The 22,790-nt window shown below is 51.4% G+C and overlaps 1 protein-coding gene across 2 annotated transcripts in view; it reads left to right on the top strand.

The window, feature by feature from the left end:
* The window catches only part of HPCAL1 (hippocalcin like 1), a 112,521-nt gene that overhangs the window by 65,383 nt on the left and 24,348 nt on the right, over nucleotides 1-22,790 (top strand). The window contains exon 2 of one of the 2 annotated variants that reach the window (XM_027113822.1): nucleotides 14,075-14,161. The exons of the other annotated variant lie outside the window; for it this stretch is intronic. The gene's annotated coding sequence lies outside the window, so the exon portion shown is untranslated. The remainder of the gene's footprint in view (nucleotides 1-14,074; nucleotides 14,162-22,790) is intronic. 2 annotated transcript variants of the gene reach the window in all.

Below are 22,790 nucleotides of genomic sequence, written 5' to 3'. Positions count from 1 at the left end.
TGTGTCATTAAAAAGTTTTTGTAGGGACTTCCCTGGCGGTCCAGTGGTTGAGACTCCGCGCTTCCAATGCAGGGGGCGCGGGTTCGATCTCTGGTCCGGGAACTAAGATCCCGCGTGCCGTGCCGCGTGGCCACAGACAAAACGAAACAACAACAACTACAGCAAAAGTTTTTGTAAACTTTGAATGGAGAGTCACGAAGTTTTGGACTTGGACATGGTTCAGCCCAGCCTTCTCATTCCATGGAAGGTGGTCCTCGTGCCCCTGGCACCCTCCCGGGGGCATCAGGACGGAGTGGGGAGTTGGCACTGGATGCGACCCTGTGACCTGCCCCCCGTACCACTCTGCTCCCTCCACTGGAAGCGTGTTTGGGTCTCCAGCCCACAGGCCTGTGATTGTCCGCCCGAGCAAACGAGCGATTCTAGAGATGAGACCTGAAGTCCCAGCTTCCCAGCGGGAGTTAATTTGAAGGCGAGGTGTCGATGGCTCTGGGAGGCGGGTCTGAGGGTGGCCATACGTGAGGACACGCAACTCCGCCTGCTTTTTGATGGGCTGGGCTATCAGAGGACAGCTGTGGGCCCAGCCCTTCAAGCACGGTGCAGCTGGGCCTCTGGTGACGGGCGCTGAAGATCAATGGTTAGGTGGCCTCACAGGCAGCCGAATGACCCGACCCCCAGACGCCTTGAGTGATGGGATGGTGGTTGCCGACCGCGTCTGCGTTTTCAGCCACCGCTGTATAAGATGTGGCATGTGTATCAGATTGGCTGAGGGTACAAAACTGGAGAGCTATGAAATTCCAGAAGCTCTGGTAGGTTGAAAGGACGAGCGGAACATAAGACGAATTTAACAGGGTTAAAGGCAAGCTGTGCACTTTGGTTTAGTGCAGATTCATTCATTCATGAGCGTGCAGGTTTGAGAAAAAATGGAAAGACGTGGGAGGCTTCTGCGCACACGCGGATCCTGACTCTTCCCGGTTGGTCCACGCAGGCTGCACTGCAGCCTCCGAGCTGGAGTCCGGAGCAGGCCCGGCTGTGCGTCCTCTGGGCAAAGCTTCCGGGAGCCAGGGGGCCCTCTTGTAAGGGAGGGTGGGCTCCCTGCGCCGGGTCTACCTGGAGGTCCAGACAGGAGTTGTCATCACTGCAGAAAACCTTGGCACAATTTTAACTGCACAAATGTCTACAGCACCGAAGAGGTGTAGGCAGAGCTGGTTGTGAAACTGTGGGCTGTGTTTCCCTTTGCCAAAGTAAATTTATAATTAAAAAAAAAAAAAAAATCCAGCTCTCAGTCAGGAAGTGCACGAGGCTGGCTTGCTCTAGGGACACCAGGGTCCTGCGCCCTGGGGATGGTGAGAAGGTGGTGGGCAGGCCGGCAGAGGTCAGCCTGCCTCCTCGGGAGGCCAGAGGGTATTTACGCAGGGCCACTGCTGTGGTCTGGGTGGGGGTGGATGTGTGTCTGCTGTTTGTGACTTCAATATGACTGGCCCCTGGGCTTCTTCCACCCAGGCCAGCCCTGCTGGACACAAGCCTGTGGGCTCCTGGCAAAGGCTTCCCCACCTGATCCTCTCAGGTCCCTTTAACCTGGGAGCTGGGGGTCCTGACTGCAGCCGCCCACCACCCTGTGGTGTGTCAACTGCCCCTGCCTGGGTGAGGGAGCGTCTTGGGAATCCTTGGAAAAGCTTCTCCCTAGACCCCACCCCTCTGCATTTCCTCTTTCTCTGCATGGCTAACTCTTAGTCATCCTTCAGGTTGCCATTTAGATGTCACCTCCTCCAAGAAGCCTTCCCAGATCCTTAGGTAGGGCTGTACATCTCACCACGGCCTCCCTCGAATTTTATACTCACTATCCTTATGGCACTTGTCACTTTGCCCCATAATCTCCTGGGACACTTAAGTGAGCTCCTTGAAAGCAAGAATTGCGCATGTTCCCTGTTGCATCGGTAACACCTGGGAAAGTGCCTGGCACATAGTAGGTGTTCAATTAAATGTGTTTTGAATGAGTGAAAGGATGCATAAATGAGACTTCTGTTCCATCTCAGAGACCAGCCCATCACTCCTGTGAGAAGGGTCAAATGTGGGAACCCCTGGGCGTCTTTGTTGGCCTGGGTCACCGCTGGTGCAGGACAGAGGCAGCCCCCAGGTCTTCATGGGGGCTCATACTACCCCGAGGGCTGGGCTTCCTAAAACATTGCCCGCTGCCCCCGAGTGGGGTGAGTGTAAAACGTGGCTGTGGTCGCCACGATTCCAGAGCAGTGGCTCTGCGCCCTGCAGGACCTTTGACCTGGCATTTGAGAATGAAGGTGTGGTTCCATCCGCACACCCCAGGCCACTAGATTCTGAAACCAGTGGAGAGGTGGACCCAAGTGATGAGCAACAGGGGACAGCGTTTATGTCAGGATCTCACCCTCGGCACTGTGGACAGCTTGGGCTGCATGACTGTTTGTGGTGGGGCGACCTGTGCACTGGGGTGTTACGAGCATCCTTGCCTTTACCCATCAGGTGCCAGTAGATGACTCCCCCACTGCCGATCCCTCCCCCGCCCCAGTTATAATGACACACACACACACACACACACACACACACACACACACACGCACGCACACACCCTATTTTTGCTGGTAGTTCCGGATTGGCAAGCTTGCTCTGTGGCCAGAATCAGCTTCCTGCTACTTGCTCTCACCCTTAAAAATGTTTCCCAGTCGTAGGCAGACAGCAGACCCACTGCCGGCGTCCGCTGTCGGGACAGAGTAGGGGAGACGGGAGCGGGGCTGGGGGAATGAGGTTGGAAGGTCGTTTCTTTAGCCAGGTCAGATAAGCCCCCTCCTTCCTCCCTGCCAAGGAGAGAGGTGAGAAGTGTGGCTCTTGCCGAAGACCCCTCGTTGCAAGGACGGGGATGGAGGGACAGAGCCCGCGCGCTCACATCACGTGCAACAAGTCTGCAGAGAGACAGCTTTCAGCTGAACGAGCGCCGTGGGCCGCGGGCGCCCCTCTCACGCTGTCACCGCTTCACCGCCACGCTGACCCGTGGCTCTGTGCCCGCCTGTGGGCGTCCCGTCCACAGCCCCTCCCCTGTGCTACAGACGCCGAGCGGCACCCCGGCAAAGTGCGTTCAAAGTGAGGGGGGCGTTGCGGGGAGGTGGGAGTCCTCCCCGAGGAAGGGGCCGTGGGGACGGAGGGCGTGTTCCAGGCGGAGGAAATAGTGGCGCGGAGCCCCGCCTTGGCAGTCAAAACCCCTGAGGCTTTTCTTCCCAGCTGTGAAGTGAGCTGAGAGGCTGGAATCAAAGATACAGACACGGAGAGGGCAGAGACCCATGTGTGACAGTTGCTTTGCAAAGGTTCTTTCTTGTCATCCTCCCAAGAGCCCCCCAGAGCACCTGGGGCCCTGAGAGGCCCAGAACCTGACCTAGGGCTGTCCAGGGCTGCGAGGCCGGCTGAGCTGCCGTCGATCCGGGGATGACTCGGGGACCCCAGCACTTTCTCCTGGTGACCTCAGCTCCAGCGTGTGTGGGAAATGCGGTGCTGCGGACTGAGCCCCAGAGGGTGTCTGGGGCAGGGCCTGGGACTCTGCATTCAAGCAAGCGGGCCGACCCCAGGCTTAGGTCCTGATGGGTGGTGGTAGGGCGATGCAGACCCCGGAGTGGGGGCCTGGGGAGGCTCTGTGTGGAAGGCAGTTCCTTGGGACCCGGTCCTCCGGTGTAAATGCTCTGCCCAGGGGCCCCGTGCTGCCCAGGTCAGGCCGGCAGGGCTGTGATTCTCCACGTGGCGCCGGGCTTCTTTCACCCGCGGACGCGGAATGGACCGCAGCGTGGGCAGCTCCCGGCTAGAGCCGCCTACACCGGGCGGCGGCGGGATCCAGCGTCTGCTCGGCTGAGCGCTGTCGCTAATAGGATTCTCAGAGCCTTTCAGCTGCCGCAGGAGCCCAGAGGCTGCTCGTTTGCGGGGAATGAATAATTTATTTGTGTTTTCAGATGACTATCCCTTCATCGCGGATACGGCGCATCGGCTGCGCGAGCTCTGTGCTGAATAAGTGGCTTCGCAGGAGAACTTGCTTTCATGCTCCACGGCCCTGGCTGCCCGTTGGCGGGCTGCTTTGCAGGCTGCTGCGTTTCAGGGGAGCCCAGATGCTCTCTAGGCGCTTTCCTTTCTTTGTGAGGAAGTTATGCTTTTCCTCCCGGTTACCTGCTTTGGGAAGCACAGCCCGGAAAACAAGCTGGCCTGGGGGTTTCAGGGTGGACCGGCAACTAGGACATTAATGCCAACAGTGCACTAGAGTTCTGTCTTGGGGGGCGGGGTTGTTTCCCATTTCTGTGTGTGACCAGCTGAAAGCCACACGTGATCGCAGTCACCTGTAAAAATCCCCGATATTCACGAGTGTCAGTGCCCGCGTCGCTCACCCCCACTCCTCCGATGGTCTCCCTGACACCAGCCTCGGCACTGCTGTCCTTCCTTCCTGCCCAGGCTGCCACGCAGGTCTTCCTCCTAATCCCCCGCTTAAGAGCCCACCGTGGCTCTGTATTGCCAAAAGCGGCCTGGACCCCAGTGCTCAAAGCCCTCATGGTCTGGCTGTGTCGCTCTCAGCAGCCTCATCTCGAATCTCCTCTTCCTCGGAGCCGCCTGGTTGCCGATTCATTCGTTAAACGCCGACTGAGGGTCCGCTCCGCCGCCCTCCAGGCGCCGTGCACGACAGATGTAGGAACACGACCCAGCCCTCCCAGCGCTCAGTCTCCAGGGCCAGGAGCCCCAGGTGGCTTCCAGGCAGGCCTCACAGACTCCCAGCGCCCCGGGAATGGGGGGAGGCTGTGTGGGAAGGAGTCTCGGAATTTTCCACATCCTCGACCTGAGGCCCCAGGGGTACCTGGACTGGGGCTGGATTGTCAGAGTCCTCAAACGCTCAGTGCTGGGGCCTGGGGGACCACCAGGGCTTCAGTCAGGGCACGGGGCAGGCATCTGGAGGCTGGCCTGAGGAGACTGCTCTGCGGGCAGCCTGGCCAGGGGCCCCTCTGCACAGACCCCACCTCACTACCCTCTGCGCTGCCTTGCACGTCTCGCTTAATTACACTTCAATGCTTAATTAGCGCCGCTTTCCCCGCTCCTTTATCTGTCGCTCCTCGAAGGCAAGGTGTAGTCTCTGGCAGCCTCCACTGCGCAGGTCATATGGCCTGCAGGGCCCGGCAGGCTCAGCTGGCATAGCACCGTCCGGCTGTGTGACCTCGGGAAAATGGCTTAATGTCTCTGAGCCTCCATTTCCCCATCTACAGGTGGGTGATGATCCTGAGACTGGGGCGGTGTGTGAGTGTGCCCAGTGGTCCTGAGGTAGAGCCTTAAACGCTAGGAGCTTCAAGGGCCTCCACGTGAATGTGTCGCCTCCTCTGGTCCTTGCAGTCCCCTGCGGGAGCTCACGGGGTGGAAGCAGTCACAAAGGACAGGTGACTTGCCCAGAGCCACATGGTGACATGTCAGAGTCCAAATCTGATGCGCTTCGGGCCGTTTCCATGTGAAGGGGGTGGTTGGTACCCACCCCCATTCCTGATGCTCTAGTACCTGCTGTCCAGGGCATCCAGGGTGGGCCCAGGGACACCTTGTCGAGAAGCGGCCTTCCTGTCCTTTGTTGCCCAGCTGTGGCCGCACTGGCTGTGAAGGGAGGGGACTTTGGGATGGCAGGTGCGGTAAGGGCGCCCCCGTGCTCTTTTTCCTCCTCATTACTTACTCCAGACGTCCATGGTGAGGGACCCCGCCTGGGCCTGCAGCCGGAGAACAGAGGCCACGGGCTGCCTGTCTACAAGGCATGGCCACTGTCACCTGGTGACCCCTTCCTTGGCTCCTGTGTAGAATTGCAAACCCCTCCCCCTCCCCCCTCAGGACTTATAATGTGTGGCATGAACCATATGTAACCAGAACTTAAGCCCCAAGAGGGCAGGGCTCTGGGTCTGTGTGCCCTCTGTGTCTGGACGGTCGGCCGACTCATGGGCCGTCGGGTCAGTGGATAGGGGCACACAGGGCAGAGAAGCAGGTGGGCTGGCCGGAGCTAGCTCCCACCTCAAGCCTGCGACCAGACCGGGCACGTCCCGGGCCGGCAGAGAGCCTCCTTCCTCGAAGGGACAGCTGTTCTGAGGGGGAAGAACTGGTTGGACATCAAGTAGCCCCTTTGGGAGTGCTGACACCTCCCCTGAGTGACCTGAGTGGGAGTCAGAAGCCCACAGTCTCTTCCTTTCTCTGGCCCTGTGGCTCCAGGAGAGACCCTGAACTTCCGGGCCTCAGTGTTCTCATCCATGAAGTGGGGGTGAGACTGAATCCAGTGTGTCGCCCCGCTGTCATGAAGTCGGCTGGGGTCGCGGGTGTGGCCCTTGCTGCCGTTCATGGGGCGCGTCATTCCTGTCCTCTCCTGCCCACGGGCTTTCAAGGAAAAGAGCAATGTTGACAGCTCGTTCGAAACCCTTCCCCTCTCTTCTCCAACATCGTTACTCGTAAAATTCTCAGAACATTTAAGAGAGAGGCCTGTGGCCCAGCTCACGGGACAAGTGACCAGCGGGGACAGGTGACATGCAGTCTGAGCACCTGGAAGGGGCCTGAATCTTCGCATCTCTGCGCAGCAGATTGAAAGCGCCTGCACCCCTCCAGGACCGTGTCGGGCTTGGGCCTGGCTCTGTGATCCTGGGTGAGACCCTTCTCTCGGGGATGTTTGTCTGCTCAACTGCAAAGTGAGAGAAAGGGTGGGACAACGTGGGTGGTTTTTCTTTGTTATTATTCTTTGCAGCGGAATCTTTTCCTCCCAAGTGAATTCATGGTGGGGGTCCATGTACGCGGCAGGTGAGGTGGCCTCACCGGGGTGGGGGAGGCCTGGCCACTTCCGGGCACCAGCCTGGGGTCTCTAGGGTCCCCTCAACTGCAAAAGCGTGAGGCTCGTTCTCTGGCCGAGACTGACAGCTGACGGTGGGCGTATCTGTGGGCAGAATGTGCCCCCAAATAGAAATTGCCGGCTCGGGCTTGGATTTCTTGCTCCCCCTTCCCCGGGCCTACCGGTGTTTCCCCTGTGGCTGCCTCATTGTTCTCTGTTGGCAAAGGTTTGCTTTTTCCTCCTCTGTCGGGAACAGGAGGTGCCTCAGACGCCGCCTGAGAAGAACGCTAGGCAGGGTTTTTATGGCCCCTGGTCTTTGGCATCAGGAGCCTGTCGAGTGGGAGCAGTGGCTGGGCCTCCGGAGGCTCTAGGAATTCATTAGTGGGCAATGAGCCATTTTATGTTCTTTCCTGCCCACGGAGGATCAAGAGTGAACAAACTCGAATGTTACGTCTCAAGGAAGTGCAGGACCTTTAGAAGTAACCTGCCCCTATCCCCAACCCCCCACCACTGGGGGACGCCTGGAGGGTCGCCAGAAGTTCCCACTTTTTGCTGCCCTCAGTTCCAGGGAATCTTATAATCCCATTCCCCAATGCCTGGTATTTTTGTAGCACTCTCTGGTTTCCCAGAGCTCTTCTACAACAATTGTGCTTAAAATAAAAATGTGAACTCCCTGCCCCGTCCTCTGAGCCCTTGCTCACTGCTGACCGCATCTCTTACCCCCAACCCTGGTCTTGTTTGCCGTGCTTTGGCCACACTCACCTTCTTGCTGCTCCTTGACAATGCCAAGCACACTCCTGCCTCAGGGCCTTTGCACTTGCTGCTCCTTGACAATGCCAAGCACACTCCTGCCTCAGGGCCTTTGCACTTGCTGTTCACTCTGCTCTGAGCTGTCTTCCTAAGTCTGTCCCTTCCTCCTCATGTGTGTCCCTGACTCAGGATTTCCCTGAGCATCCAAGCTAGGGTATTGCCCTAACCCCTAGTCCCCTGATAATCTTTGTCAGATCACTTCATTTGATTTTTTTCCTAGCAGTTTGTGATCTGCACTTACTTTCTCTTTTGGGGTCTTGTTACTGGAAAGCCAGCCCTCTGAGAAGTGGGGTGCTGGTCAGTACTCAGTACCCCTGATGCCTGGCATATACAGAAGTTCATCAGTAAATTTCTGTCCAATAAATGGGTGGCTGACATTTCAGGAAGTGCAGGCTAGGCGCTGGGTCCACAGGGGTCTCACTTTGTGAAAACTCACATCTCTAGCAGCTTCCCTGGACAGATATGGGGAAACTGGGGCCCCTGGAGGAGGTTAGGGCCTGAACCCAGCCTGCCCGACTTCAGAGCTCTCTCTTTCCACCATTTCATAAGTGGACCTGTCTTAGGAGATGTCCATGGGCTATGAGAACAGTTACCACCAGTCCTCAGCCTGGGTGGGCCTCCCGGGAAGCCCCCAGATCTGCCAGGTGGGCTGGGATGGATGCAGGAATGACAGCGGGTGCCTCGCTTCCTTTCTTGAACTTTTTACTGAAATTTAACTTGCGTGCATTAAGTGGACAGCTTGGTCAGTTTTCACAAAATGAACAAATCGGTGTCACCAGCGCCCAGAAGCCCCCTCATGACCATTTCTGGTCATTGCCCCCCACCAGGAACAGCCGCTAGCTTGATGCCAATCACCACGCGTCCGTTTTGTAGATGGACTCGCACAGCATGTCCTCTTCTGTGTCTTCCTGTCTCACTCAGCGTCGTGCTTAGAGCTTCATCTATGTGTCATGTGTCACTGAGGTGCGTTTTGATGGCTCTGTGGTCCTCCGCTGTACCAACGCGTTACAGTTTCTTATTCATTGATGATGGATAGACACAGGGACAGCTTCCACCAGGGACTTTTACAAGTCGTGCAGCTGTGAGCCTTCTCGGTGGACATAGGTCCACTTTCTGTCGGGAATACATCAAGAAGTTGAATTTCTGGTTCATGGAGTGTGTGTAGTCATCTTTAGTAAATATGACAGTTTTTCAAAACGGTTGGAGATTGTAGGTTCCTTTTGTTTAGTGACATGAGCTTAAATACCCAAGTAATGGGAGTGGACACAGGAGCTACAGTAAGACGTTGTGAGTGCCCACTGGAAGCTGGGAATGCAGCTGGCCAGCCGCCAGGGCCCCAGGTGACCGGAGGGCTAGTGCTGGGTACTGGTCGTGGCCACGCAGGGCTCAGGGTTTAGCTCACTATCGCGTTGATGTCCTTTACAGTCCTGCTCCCCTTTGTGAAGCTTGCATCCTGTGTGGTCTCACCAGCACGTCTTGGCTTCCATGGTATGTTCTGTGGTCTTTCCCGCCCCTGGGGACATCTGCAGGACATGCAGCCCCTCTAACTCAGTTCTTGAATTGAGCAGTAGAAGAAAATACCTCTGTCTTGTGCCAAATGTCTGTGTGAAAGTATTCTGCGAGCCACTGCCCTGATTACCTGGGGACTGTGGGGGGATTAGTCATCCTAAAACCACAGTCACCTCAGAAATAGTCATAATCCAAAATCCATCCGTCTTTGACTCCAGACCCACTATATTTTTCTCCCACCGGGACTTTGCTGCTGAATTAAGTTGGACTTCAGGATATATTAAAATAATTTGTCATCTCTTGAGCACACATCCACCCTGGTGTGAGCGGGCAGATCAGGGGCAGCCCAGGAGGCCTGTGGCTGGGCGAGAGGAGGCGTCGAGCCCTGGCAGGAAAAAGCTTGTGTAGCTGCCTTTCCCAAGGGCTGGCCAGCAAGGACGATGGGCACTGAGCCCTCCAGGCCTGGGCAACTAGAGGAGGAACTGGCCCCAGAAATGGCCCTAGAACTGCTGCTTCTTAGGTGGCGATTCACAGTGAGCGCCCTGCGGGGCAGCACGTGTGGTTTCGGGAACTGAGCTCTTTCAGCCTGGACCGAGGGTGTATCCTGAGGGACTCCGCCCTCCCTGCCCCGCCAGTGGACCAGATCACCCCCTTGAATGCAGAGCCATCCTTAGAGCTTGTGTTTGGCTGCCCACCCCTGACATCTGGCACAGGCCTGCGGGTACCCCACTGGGCTGTGGGCTCCTCAAAAGTTGGGCCAGTGTCCCTGCACCTAATACACATTGCAGGCACTCAGCATGTTTCTGGAGTGCATGCTGTGGGGAGAGGCGGGTGTTTCAAGGCAATTTTGCAGCTCAGCCTGGACTTGAGTCTGCCAGGTTCTCAAGGTCGGCCACACTGACGAGCTCTGAGCCCCGTTGGGTCCCCGGGCTGTAGCACTGGGAAGCCCTGTGGCTTGTCTCCCTGCACCTTTGCCGTTCTGTCCTCTGAGGTAGAGAAGTACAAGAGCGCTGGCTTGGATTCTGTTTTCTTAAAAACAGCTTTATTGAGGTAGAATCCACGTTCCATACGATTCACGCTTAGAAAGTATACAGCGCAATGGTTTTTAGTACATTTACAACTATATGTGATGCTGTTGCTAATGGAATTGTTTTCTTAATTTCGCGTTCGGATTTTTCATCGCAAGTGTACAGAAATACAATTAATTTTTGTATGTTGATCTTGTATCCAGCAACCTTGCTTAACTTATGTTATTAATTCTATTTAGGTGGGGTTTTTTTTGTGGATTCCTTAGGATTTTCTATATATAAGATCGTGTCATCTGCAAATAGAAATAATTTCACTTCTTCTTGCCAATTCAGATGGCTTGTATTCCTTTTCTTGCCTAGTTGTCCTGGTTACAACCTCTCGTATAATGTTGAATAGAAGTGGCAAGAGCGGGCATCCTTGTCTCATTCCTGATCTTAGGGAAAAAGCATCTGGTCTTTTCACCATTAAGTATGATGTTGGCTGTGAGTTTTTCACAACTACCCTTTGTCAGACCGAAGAAGTTTCCTTCTATGCCAGTTTGAGTGTTTTTATCATGAAGGGATGTTGGATTTGTCAGATGCTTTTTCTGCATCAATTGAGACGAGCATGTGATTTTGCTTTTTATTTTATTGTATGATATACTACCTTAATTGATTTTCAGATGGTAAACCAACCTTGCATTCCTGAGATAAATCCCACTTGGTGTGATGCATAATTCTTTTTATCCTTTATGTTGCTGGATTTGGTCTGCTAGCATTTTGTTGAGGGTTGGTTTGTTTCTCTTTTCATCCACGCCCATTAGGACATTGGCCTGTAGCTTTCTTCGCTTGTGAAGACTTTATCTGGTTTTGGTATCAGGGTAGTACTACCCTCATAGAACCAGTTGGGAAGTGTTCCCTCCTCTTCTGTTTTCTGGAAGAGTTTGTGAAGAATTGTTATTAATCCTTTAAGTGTGTACAGAACTCAGCAGTGAGACCATCTGGGCTTTTCTTTGTGAGTAATTTTTTGATTATTAATTCAATCTCTTGCCTTGTTATAGGTTATTTCAGACATATTTCTTCTTGAGTCAGTTTCGATAGTTTGTGTCTTTCTAGTTGGCTTAGAGTCTTACAAGAATGTTTTTGAGACCTCTCTGCTCTTTTAGTCAGTGTTGACATTTAGTGCGTTCTTCCTATGAGCAAGTCTTTTGTGTGTGTGTACATTAGCTCATTTAATCTTTATAAGAGCTTGAGAACTAGGTCGGATTATCATCGTCTCCATTTTACAGCCTGGAAAACTGAGGCAGAGAGAAGTTAAATAATGGGCCAGGGTCACACAGCTAGGGAATAGGAGAGCTAGGATTTGAGCCCAAGCAGTCCGGCCACCCAGCCCTCTCTGTTCTCCCGAGGCCTTGCTCTGTGCTAGGAGCTGGGAGTACAAGAATGAATCAATCCTAGTCACTGCCTGAGTCACTCCTCAGAGACCCCAGACCTAAGAGAGGGAGGTGCCTTAGGCCTAACGTGGACAAAGGGCTGAGAGGTCAGGCAGGGCCCCAGGAGAAAGTGATGGGTGAAGAGGGCCTCCTAGGAGGGTTCAATGCAGTGGGGCATGTGGGTGAGTCAGTGAGTGTGCCCCCTCCCCAGGGCTCTTGTCTTCCACCTCTCCTCTGTCCCAAGTGCCCAGAGAAAGGAAAGGGTGTCACAGAGAACCTTGCCCCACCATGCTGATGCCCCACCCAGCAGGAGGAGTTTGGAGCAGTACAATTGGGCCCAGGAGGTCTGTCTGAATCACCCAGGCCTCCGCAGTTTGCTGTCCCGGAGAGGAAGAGGCAGGACCATTTGTAAGACAATTGTGAGGCAGAAATCAGGAGCAACCAGACATAACTCAACATAATTATTTCTGCATAATGACTTCTGCTCCTCGATTCCATCTCGAGCAATGACTGTAATCTTTATCTGTCACAGGAAAGCTGGTGGCCGGGGGAGCCCCTGTGGCTTAGCGATAGAGCCAGGAGGAAATTTGCAATTTGAGTTAATGGCGTGTTCCCAAGCAGCCTGGGAGCCAGAAGCCTCTGGAATGAGGGCCCCTCCTGCTAGGAAGCCTGGTGTCAGAGCTGGCCCAGCCTCCCAGGGATCCAGCCCCTCCGCCTTGTCACAGATGGGGAAACTAAGGATGGCAGAGATGACAGGGCCGCTCAGCACAGGCGCACCTCTCTGCTCTCCCCACTGCACAGAGCTTGCCCCATGAGAGCTGGGGTGTGTCTGGTGAGACAGGACGGTGTCCATGTGGACTAGGGATGCTTTCATCCATCCCTGAGCTGATCCCTGAGCTCCATGTTCCTGCAGGGCTGCCCCCACGAGGCTGGGAATGGTGGGGCCTCTGTGGCCGGATGTCGGACTGACCTGCAGCCAGGCGAGGCCCCTAGGTATTAATTGTGCAGTATGGCTGGAGGACGGGGTCCCCCCAGGAGGGCTGCAGCCCTGGGACCCACCTGCTCCAGCTCCGGGAAAGCAAAAGCCCCCCTAACCTGAGGCGGTGCCTTCCCCCTGCATTCTCATGCCTCCTATAAGCCCCTGTAACTAACAAGTGCATCTGGAAAGAGCAGAAGTGGGTTTAGGGCTTTGCATTTTGAGCGTCCCACTTAGCCGCGTGTGACCTTGGCAAGTGTCCCCAAGTCTGTTTGCTCCTCTGTAAACCGGGGGTTAGAATGGACCTTCCCCGCCAGGGCTGTTAGGAGGGTGGGATGATAAAATGACCACCAGACACAATGCTTCTAGCACATTCTGCCACCGACTCTGCTTTACTTGTTTTCACGAGGGTGACCTTGTGGAGGGCCCTTGACCCTGTCTGGACCTTGATTTCCCTGAGTGTCAAAGCAGAGATCACGGAGTCGTGAGATGGATTCGCTGAGATCATTGACGTGAAAGCGCCTTTTCAAAATATGAGACGAGGCGAGCGTAGAGGAATTTTAGGGCAGTGAAACTGCTCTGTATGATACTATAATGGTGGATACAGGACATTAAACATTTGTCCGAACCCACAGAATGTAAAACACCAAGAATGAACTCTCGTGTGAACTATGGATTTGGGGTGATAATATGTACCATTGTAGGTCCACCGATCGTAACACGTACACCCCGGTGTGTGGAGGGGATGCTGAACGTGGGGAAAGTTGTGTCTGGGGGACAGGGGGTCTGTGGGATCTCTGTGCTTTCTGCTCTGTTTTGCCGTGAACATAAAACTGCTCTAAAAAATAAAGTCTATTAAAAATGTTACATATAGATATATATGTGTGTGTATGTATATGTATAAAATCTGTAAGTGACCTCCAGTGAGAATTTCTGGTGGAAAGATGTGTGCCTTTTCTGCTCCACGTCTGGAATCCTAGCAGTGAGTTTAAATAATGTAACTGGCATATGAAGCTCTGTATTGGTGAAGCAGGGTCGAATTTCAACTCTGAGCAAAGTGCACTCTGCCTGCAGTAATGTCCGTGTGATGCATTTTGGGGCACTCGTTTGTCAAACACGGATTATTTATTGAGCACCTGCTGCATACAGGCTCTGGGCCAGGAGCCTGCTGCACAGAAACAAAGACGCCGCCTCCCTGCCCTTGTGGAGCTCACAGTCAGTTCGGGGGAGCTGCAGCCCCTCAGTCTGCAGCAGCAAGGGGAGCCCCGGGGGCCCTCACACTGTGGGGGCCTGGGCTTTCTGGGTGGGTGAGCTACTCTGTTCCTGTCCTCAGGACCGCTCCAGTGAGTGCATATAAACCATGATCATTGCTGTGGAGGGAGAGAACCTAGTATCACGAGAAGATAACGGGGAAATGTGCGTAGATTGCATGGAACCGACCGGGGAGAAAGTCAGTTGCTCTGAGCCGGGGTGTCCCCACCCCACATGACTGGTCTGTCCTCTCTTGCAGGGCATGGTCTAGCAGCCCAGGCCAGCACGTGGAACCGGCCTCCGAGGTTCTGATCCCTGCTCCCTCTCCGCCTCCACTTGGCCTTGGGTAAGTGTTCCTGGAGACCAGACGGGCCTGGGGGCAGGTGAGGATGGAGAGCTGAGGGGCCTCTACCACTCTATGGGGTCCTGACCACGTGCCGGTGTGCACGGACTTGACCCAGCTCAGCGGAACGAACAGGGAAGACCGGGCTTTGGGGGGACAGCCTGCCCAGCACTCCCATGAGATGGGTCAGGAAACTGAGGCCTGGAGACAGAAAGAACCACCCAGGTCCTACAGTGATCTAGGTTTCTTGTCCTAAATTGGCCGGGTTTTTGTGGGTAAGTCATTTGGCCTGGGTGCTTTGGTTGTGGGATGCGTCCATTGAGGAGAATTAGCGAATCAGAATATAAGAGGCAGGGAATTCCCTGGCGGTCCAGTGGTTAGGACTCGGCACTTTCACTGCTGAGGGCCCGGGTTTGATCCCTGGTCAGGGAACTAAGATCCTGCAAGCCATGCAGCAAGGTCAAAAAAAAAAAAAAAAGGAATATAAGGGGCAGACTTTTTCTTTAAACTATTTTTAAAATTTATTTATTTTATTATTTTTTTGTGGTATGCGGGCCTCTCACTGCTGTGGCCTCTCCCGTTGTGGAGCACAGGCTCCGGACGCGCAGGCTCAGCGGCCATGGCTCACGGGCCCAGCTGCTCCGTGGCATGTGGGATCTTCCCGGACCGGGGCACGAACCCGTGTCCCCTGCATCGGCAGGCGGACTCTCAACCACTGCGCCACCAGGGAAGCCCTATTGATTTATTTTTAATAGATCTTTACTGGAGTATAATTGCTTCACAATACCGTGTTAGTTTCTGTTGCACAACAAAGCAAATCAGCCATATGCCCACACATGTCCCCGTATCCCCTCCCTCTAGAGCCTCCCTCCCACCCTCCCTGTCCCACCCCTCTGGGTCATCGCAAAGCACCAAGCTGATCTCCCTGTGCTATGCTGCTGCTTCCCACCAGCCAACTATTTTACATTCGGCAGTGTGTATATGTCAATGCTACTCTCACTTCGCCTCAGCTTTGCCCTCCCACCCCATGTCACCAAGTCCGTTCTCTATGTCTACCTCTTTATTTCTGCCCTGCAACTAGGTTCATCAGTAACATTTTTTTTTTTTAAGATTCCATATATATGTGTTAGCGTACGGTATTTGTTTTTCTTTCTCACTTACTTCACTCTAGGTCCATCCACCTCACTACAAATAACTCAATTTTGTTTCTTTTTATGGCTGAGTAATATTCCATTGTATATATGTGCCACATCTTCTTCATCCATTCATCTGTTGATGAACATCTAGGTTGGTTCCATGTCCTGGCTATTGTAAATAGAGCTGCAATGAACATTGTGGTGCATGTCTCTTTTTGAATTATGGTTTTCTCAGTGTGCCCAGCAGTGGGATTGCTGGGTCATATGGTAGTTCTATTTTTAGTTTTTTAAGGAACCTCCATACTGTTTTCCATAGTGGTTGTATCAATTTACATTCCTACCAACAGTGCAAGAGGGTTCCCTTTTCACCACACCCTTTCCAGCATTTATTGTTTCTAGTTTGTTTGATAATGGCCATTCTGACCAGCGTGAGGTGATACCTCATTATAGTTTTGATTTGCATTTCTCTAATAATTAGTGATGTTGAGCATCTTTTCATGTGCCTCTTGGCCATCTGTATGTCTTCCTTGGTGAAATGTCTATTTAGGTCTTCCACCCATTTTTTAAATGGATTGTTTGTTTTTTTGATATTGAGCTCCATGAGCTATTTGTATATTTTGGAGATTAATCCTTTGTCTGTTGATTCATTTGAAATATTTTCTCCCATTCTGAGGGTTGTCTTTTTGTCTTGTTTATGATTTCCTTTGCTGTGCAGAAGCTTTTAAGTTTAATTAAGTCCCATTTGGTTATTTTTGTTTTTATTTCTGTTACTCTAGGAGGGGGGTCAAAAAAGATCTTGCTGTGGTTTATGTCAAAGGGTGTTTTTCCTATGTTTTCTTCTAAAGGTTTTATAGTGTCTGGTTTTACATTTAAGTCTTTAATCCATTTGGAGTTTATTTTTGTGTATGGTGTTAGGTAGTGTTCTAATTTCATTCTATTACATGTATCTGTCCAGTTTTCCCAGCACCACTTATTGATGAGGCTGTCTTTTCTCCATTGTACGTTCTTACATCCTTTGTCGTAAATTAGGTGACCATATGTGCGTGGGTTTATCATTATATCCTGTACCACTGATCTATACTTCTGTTTTTGTGCCAGTGCCATACTGTCTTGATTACTGAAGCTTTGTGGTATAGTTTGAAGTCGGAGAGCCTGATTCCTCCAGCTCCGTTTTTCTTTCTCAAAATTGCTTTGGCTATTTGGGGTCTTTTGTGTTTCCATACGAATTGTAAGATTTTTTGTTCTAATTCTGTGAAGAATGCCATTGGTAGTTTGATAGGGATTGCATTGAATCTGTAGATTGCTTTGGGTAGTATAGCCATTTTCACAATATTGATTCTTCCAATTCAAGAACATGGTATATATTTCTCCATTTGTTTATGTCATCTTTGATTCCTTTCATCAGTGTCTTATAGTTATCAGAGTACAAGTCTTTCGGCTCCTCAGGCAGGTTTATTCCTAGGTATTTTATTCTTTTTGTTGCAGTGGTAAATGGGAGTGTTTCCTCAATTTCTCTTTCTGATTTTTCATTATTAGCGTATAGGAATGCCAGAGATTTCTGTGCATTAATTTTGTATCCTGCAACTTTACCAGATTCATTGATTAGCTCTAGTAGTTTTCTGGTGGCATCTTTAGGATTTTCTATGTATAGTATCATGTTGTCGGCAAATAGTGACAGTTTTACTTCTTTTCCAATTTATATTCCTTTTATTTCTTTTTCTTCTCTGATTGCCATGGCTAGGACTTCCAAAACTATGTTGAATAAGAGTGGTGAGAGTGGACATCCTTGTCTTGTTTCTGATCCTAGTGGAAATGCTTTCAGTTTTTCACCATTGAGTATGATGCTTGCTGTGGGTTTGTCATATACAGCCTTTATTATGTTGAGATAGGTTCCCTCTATGCCCATTTTCTTGAGAGTTTTTATGATAAATGGGTGTTAAATTTTGTCAAAAGCTTTTTCTGCATCTATTGAGATGATCACATGGTTTTTATTCCTTAATTTGTTAATGTGGTATATCACATTGATTGGTTTGCATATATTGAAGAATCTTTGCATCCCTGGGGTAAATCCCACTTGATCATAGTGTATGATCCTTTTAATGTGCTGTTTGATTCTGTTCAGGATTTTTGCATCTATGTTCATCAGTGATACTGGTCTATAATTTTCCTTTTTTGTGATATCTTTTTCTGGTTTTGGTATCAGGGTGATGGTGGCTTCGTAGAATGAATACGGGAGTGTTTCTCCCTCTGCAATTTTTTGGAAGCGTTTGAGAAGGATAGGTGTTAGCTCTTCTCTAAATGATTGATAGAATTCACCTGTGAAGCCATCTGGTCCTGGACTTTTGTTCGTTGGAAGATTTTTAATTATGGTTTCAATTTCATTACTTGTGATAGGTCTGTTTATATTTTCTAATTCTTCCTGGTTCAGTCTTGGAATATTGTACCTTTCCAAGAATTTGTCCACTTCTTCATGGTTGTCCATTTTATTGGCATATAGTTGTCTGTAGTAGTCTCTTATAATCCTTTGTATTCCTGCAGTGTCAGTTGTGATTTCTCCTTTTTCATTTCTAATTTTATTGATTTGCATCCTCTCCCTTTTTTCCTTGATGAGTCTGGCTAAGGATTTATCAGTTTTGTTTATCTTCTCAAAGAACCAGCTTTCAGTTTTATTGATCTTTGCTATTGTTTTCTTCATTTCTATTTCATTTATTTCTGCTCTGATCTTTATGATTTCTTTCCTTCTACTGACTTCGGGTTTTCTCTGTTCTTCTTTCTCTGGTTGTTTTCAGTGTAGGGTTAGATTGTTTATTTGAGATTTTTCTTGTTTCTTGAGGTGAAGTTGAATTGCTGTAAACTTCCCTCTTAGAACTGCTTTTGCTGTGTCCCGTAGGTTTTGGGTTGTCGTGATTTCGTTGTCATCTGTTTCCATGTATTTTTTAATTTCTTCTTTGATTTCTTCACTGATCTCTTGGTTATTTAGTAGTGCACTGTTTAGCCTCCATGTATTTATGTTTTTTAGTTTTTTTCCTGTAACTGATTTCCAATCTCATAGCGTTGTGGTCAGAAAAGATGTTTGATATGATTTCAGTTTTCTTAAATTTTCAGAGGCTTGATTTGTGACCCAAGATGTGATCTGTCCTGGAGAATGTCCCATGTGCACTTGAGAAGAAAGTATATTCTGCCACTTTGGGGTGGAATGTTCTATAAATATCAGTTAGATCCATCTGGTCTATTGTGTCATTTAAAGCTTGGGTTTCCTTATTTATTTTCTGTTTGGATGATCTGTCCGTTGGTGTAAGTGCAGTGTCGATTTCTCCTTTCATGGTTGTTAACATTTGCCTTATGTATTGGGGTGCTCCTATGTTGGGTGCATAAACATTTATAATTGTTATATCTTCTTCTTGGATTGATCCTTTGATCATTACGTAGTGTCCCTCCTTATCTCTTGTAACAGTCTATTTTAAAGTCTATTTTATCTGATACAAGTATTGCTACTCTAGCTTTCTTTTGATTTCAATTTGCATGGAATATCTTTTTCCATCCCTTCACTTTCAGGCTGTATGTGTCCCTAGGTCTGAAGTGTGTCTCTTGTAGACAGCATATATATGGGTCTTGTTTTTGTATCCATTCAGACAGTCTGTGTCTTTTGGTTGGGACATTTAATCCATTTACATTCAAGGTTATTATCAATATGTATGTTCCTATTACCATTTTCTTAATTGCTTTGGGTTTGTTTCTGTGGGTATTTTTCTTCTGTTGTGTTTCCCACTTAGAGAAGTTTCTTTAGCATTTGTTGTAAAGCTGGTTTGGTGATGTGAATTCTCTTAGCTTTTGTTTGTCTGAAAAGCTTTTGACTTTTCCATTGAATCTGAATGAGATCCTTGCTGGGTAGAGTAATCTTGGCTGTAGGTTTTTCTCTTTCATCACTTTAAGTATATCCTGCCACTCCCTTCTGGCCTGCAGAGTTTCCACTGAAAAATCAGCTGATAACCGTATAGGGATTCCTTTGTATGTTATTTTTTGTTTTTCCCTTGCCGCTTTAATATTTTTTCTTTGAATTTAATTTTTGTTAGTTTGATTAATATGTGTCTTGGTGTGTTTTTCCTAGGGTTTATCCTGTATGGAACTCTCTGTTCTTCCTGGACTTGGGTGACTATTTCCTTTCCCATGTTAGGGAATTTTTCCACTATAATCTCTTCAAATATTTTCTCAGACCTTTTCTCTTTCTCTTCTTCCTCTGGGATCCCTATAATTCGAATGTTGGTGTGTTTCGTGTTGTCCCAGAGGTCTCTGAGATTGTCTTCAATTCTTTTCATTCTTTTTTCTTTATTCTGCTCCTCAGCAGTTATTTCCACCATTTTGTCTTCCAGGTCACTTATCCGTTCTTCTGCCTCAGTTATTCTGTTATTGATTCCTTCTAATGTATTTTTCATTTCAGTTATTGTGTTGTTCATCTCCGTTTGTTTGTTCTTTAGTTATTCTAGATCTTTGTTAAACATTTCTTGTAGTTTATCAATCTGTGCTTCCATTCTATTGCCGAGATTCTGGATCATCTTTACTGTCGTTACTCTGAATTCTTTTTCAGGTAGATTGCCTATTTCCTCTTCATTTATTTGGTCTTGTAGGTTTTTACCTTGCTCCTTCATCTGTGACATATTTTTTTTGCTGTCTCATTTTTTTTTCTTTTTATGAGTGGGATTGTGCTCCTGTTTTACTGGTTGTTTGACCTGAGGCTTCCAACACTGGAGTTTGTAGACTGTTGGGTAGAGCTGGGTCTTGGTGCTGAGATGAGGAACTCTGTGAGAGCTCAGTCCAGTGAATATTCCCTGGGGTCTGAGGTTCTCTGTGGTTTGGACTTGGAGCTCCCACGTCAGGAGCTTCCCCCCAACCCTGGGCTTGCGAATCAAGATCCCGCAAGCTGTGTGGGGTGGCAAAAAAAAAAAAAAAGAGAAAAATAACAAAGTAAAAACTAAAATTAGACTAGGAAACTAACAGATATGTTAGAAAGAATGTAAAAATAAAAATATAGATGAATCAACAACCAGAAGGTACATCAGTACCACAGTAGTAAAATAGAGGAGGGGGGAAAGGAAAAACAAGGGGGGGGATGGAAAGGCCTTGGCTGTGGAGGGCGGGGCCTAAGCAAGGGTGAGGTTTGGGGGTGGGCGGGGCCAATGCTTAGGACCCCCAGGGCTGGAAAAGGCCCTGGGGGCTGTGCGGGGTGGGGCTTAGGCTCAAGGAACAGAAGGGGCCCAGGCGAGCCCCCAACCCCGGTCTCAGAGGGCGGAGGACCTCACCTGGGGGCTCAGCAGGCTGCCTGGGCTCGAGTGGGCGGGGCAAACTCCCTCCTCTCCTCTCCTGCTCCTCCGGTCTGGGGTCCTGGAGGGCCCCTCCCGCCTGCCTCTCCTGATCTCCCCGGCCTCCCTCCTGTGCCCCCGAGGGCCCATGTGGCCTGGAGGGGGGTTTGGAGGGCGGGGGATCGCCCTGGGAGCTCAGCAGCCTCCCAGTGCCTGAGTGGGTGGCGCGATCGCCCTCCACTCCTCTCCCGCGCCTCCCTGAGGGCAAGGGGCACACTTTGAAGAGGACACTCTTGAGCAGGGCAGGGGTGAGTGTGGTCGGGGCCCTCGGTGCTCCCAGCCCACGCCCCACATGACGCTTGGTGCCCCTCTCCCAGGTGAATTTACTTTGCTCCGCCCCCAAACCATGGTGTGCAAGGACGCAGCACCCTGCAGCTGGCTCCAGCTGTCACCCCGATGACAAAGTGGGAAATGGGTATAGAGTCCTCCCTCCTCTAGCTAAGAAGCGGCCCCGGTCGCTGAGGCTCTTGCCGCTGAGCTCTTCCCTCTCCCCCCACATCTCCTGTCATCCGCTATGCAGACCCCATCCTCCCAGAGGCACGGGGTCCCAGCGCTGAGCCTACCCTGCTCGCCCTGTCTACGCAGCCCCTCCCATGGCCACACCGGGACCTCAGCCGCATCGTTACCTCTGACAGCTTGGGTTCAGATGCCCCCTTTTCCCACCCACCTCCCTCTTCCCAGTCGTCTCTCTCCAGCCCCCCGCTTTGCTGCCCTTCCCGTCTCCCCAGACTGATCACAGGAATCTCTTCCTCGCCCAGAGGCTCCCCAGCCTCCTGTGCTCCTGCATGGCGAGGCCCTAACTGGGTCTGAACCCCAAACCTGGAGCGCTGAACCCCGCCTGCTCTCCTGTCAGACAAGGGGCAAAGTGCAAGGTAATTAGCATGACCTGTGAGCCCTTCATCTGTTTGAATCCGCTACCCTCCCGGCCTCACGTCAAGCTTTGGGTGTGAGGGAGGCTCTGTGAACGCAGGGCGCCTGCACCGTCTGAAGGTGGCATCCAGCCCCCGGGCCTTTGCTCGGCCTTGCCCTCTGCCTGCACCACCTTTCCCCTTGTATCCGTTTCACACATCCCATCCCTTCCCAGGCCTTCCTGACCCTGGGCAGAGCCGGTGCCTGTCACCTGTGCCCAGAGGCACTCTGTACTGCTCCCTTGTGATCCCTATTGCCCTGCGGGCTGCACTGAGCCAGCTGGCTGCGGCGCCGAGAAGCCAGCCGCTCTGCTGTGTTGCTCTTCTCGAGCTGAGTGTTCAGTCCTGTCCCGAAGGAAGGAACCAGTCGGTGGGTGGGACAAAGGCCTTTGACTTGGATCTGTGCACTCGGATCCCTCTAGGCCACTTAGCCTCCCCCCAGTCTCACCCATAAGCTGGTTAATCACACCTCCCTCCCTGGGGTGGTTACGAGATTAGAGCTAAGAATAGTGTCCGGTGCGGTGCTGGGGCCGGTGCCGCTGGGGTGAGAAGGAGGCTCGGGGGCCCCTTAGCTCCTCCGCCTTCCCGCCCAGGTGCCCAGTAGTTACTACAGTGACTGCTCTAAGTCCTCAGCCCTGCCCTGCCCGCCCCCAGTGCTGTGAGCGCCCACGGAGGCCAGGGATGTGGGCTCTGCTGAAGTGTCAGCACCTTAATTTCCGAGGTCGCTGGGTGCCCGGCATGACGACCGGTGTGTCTGAGGGCAGATGCCAGGTTGCCGGTTCCATCTGGGGGCTCCCACCAGATGTGAGCTGGCAGCTCAGACCCACAGGCCCCCGCACACCCCGGGTGCAGCTGGTTTCACGCCGGCACAGATGCCGCGGCACCAGCCGAGCACTCTCTCCTCCCGGCATCCCGTGGGTGGGGCTTTCCTGCCTCTCTTGTTTGGACACTGGGGTGTGGACTTCCTGACGGAGGGATGTTACTCCCACTGCCCCATCCTTCCTTCTCTCATCTTCCCTGTTCACCCAGTGAAGGCATTCACTGGGGTGGAACAGGAGACCCAGGCAGGGCCCCTGCCTCAGGAGACAGATTAGTGAGTGGGTCTCTGGGCTTTTCTCCCCAAAGAAAACAGACGAAGGTGCTGCTTTTATTAGTCCAGTCTCCTTTCACCGGCCCTGTTGGAGCTGGGTCTGGGTCTCCTTGCCTGGACATCACCTGCATACAGATGCCC

This window comes from Aethalodelphis obliquidens, unplaced genomic scaffold (assembly GCF_003676395.1).
Source record: "Aethalodelphis obliquidens isolate GAN/ISIS:26980383/991018 unplaced genomic scaffold, ASM367639v1 scaffold12, whole genome shotgun sequence".
NCBI classification, from domain to species: domain Eukaryota; kingdom Metazoa; phylum Chordata; class Mammalia; order Artiodactyla; family Delphinidae; genus Aethalodelphis; species Aethalodelphis obliquidens.
The sequence above is the reverse complement of the archived record's forward strand: the minus strand, read 5'-3'. Positions and strand labels throughout refer to the sequence as shown.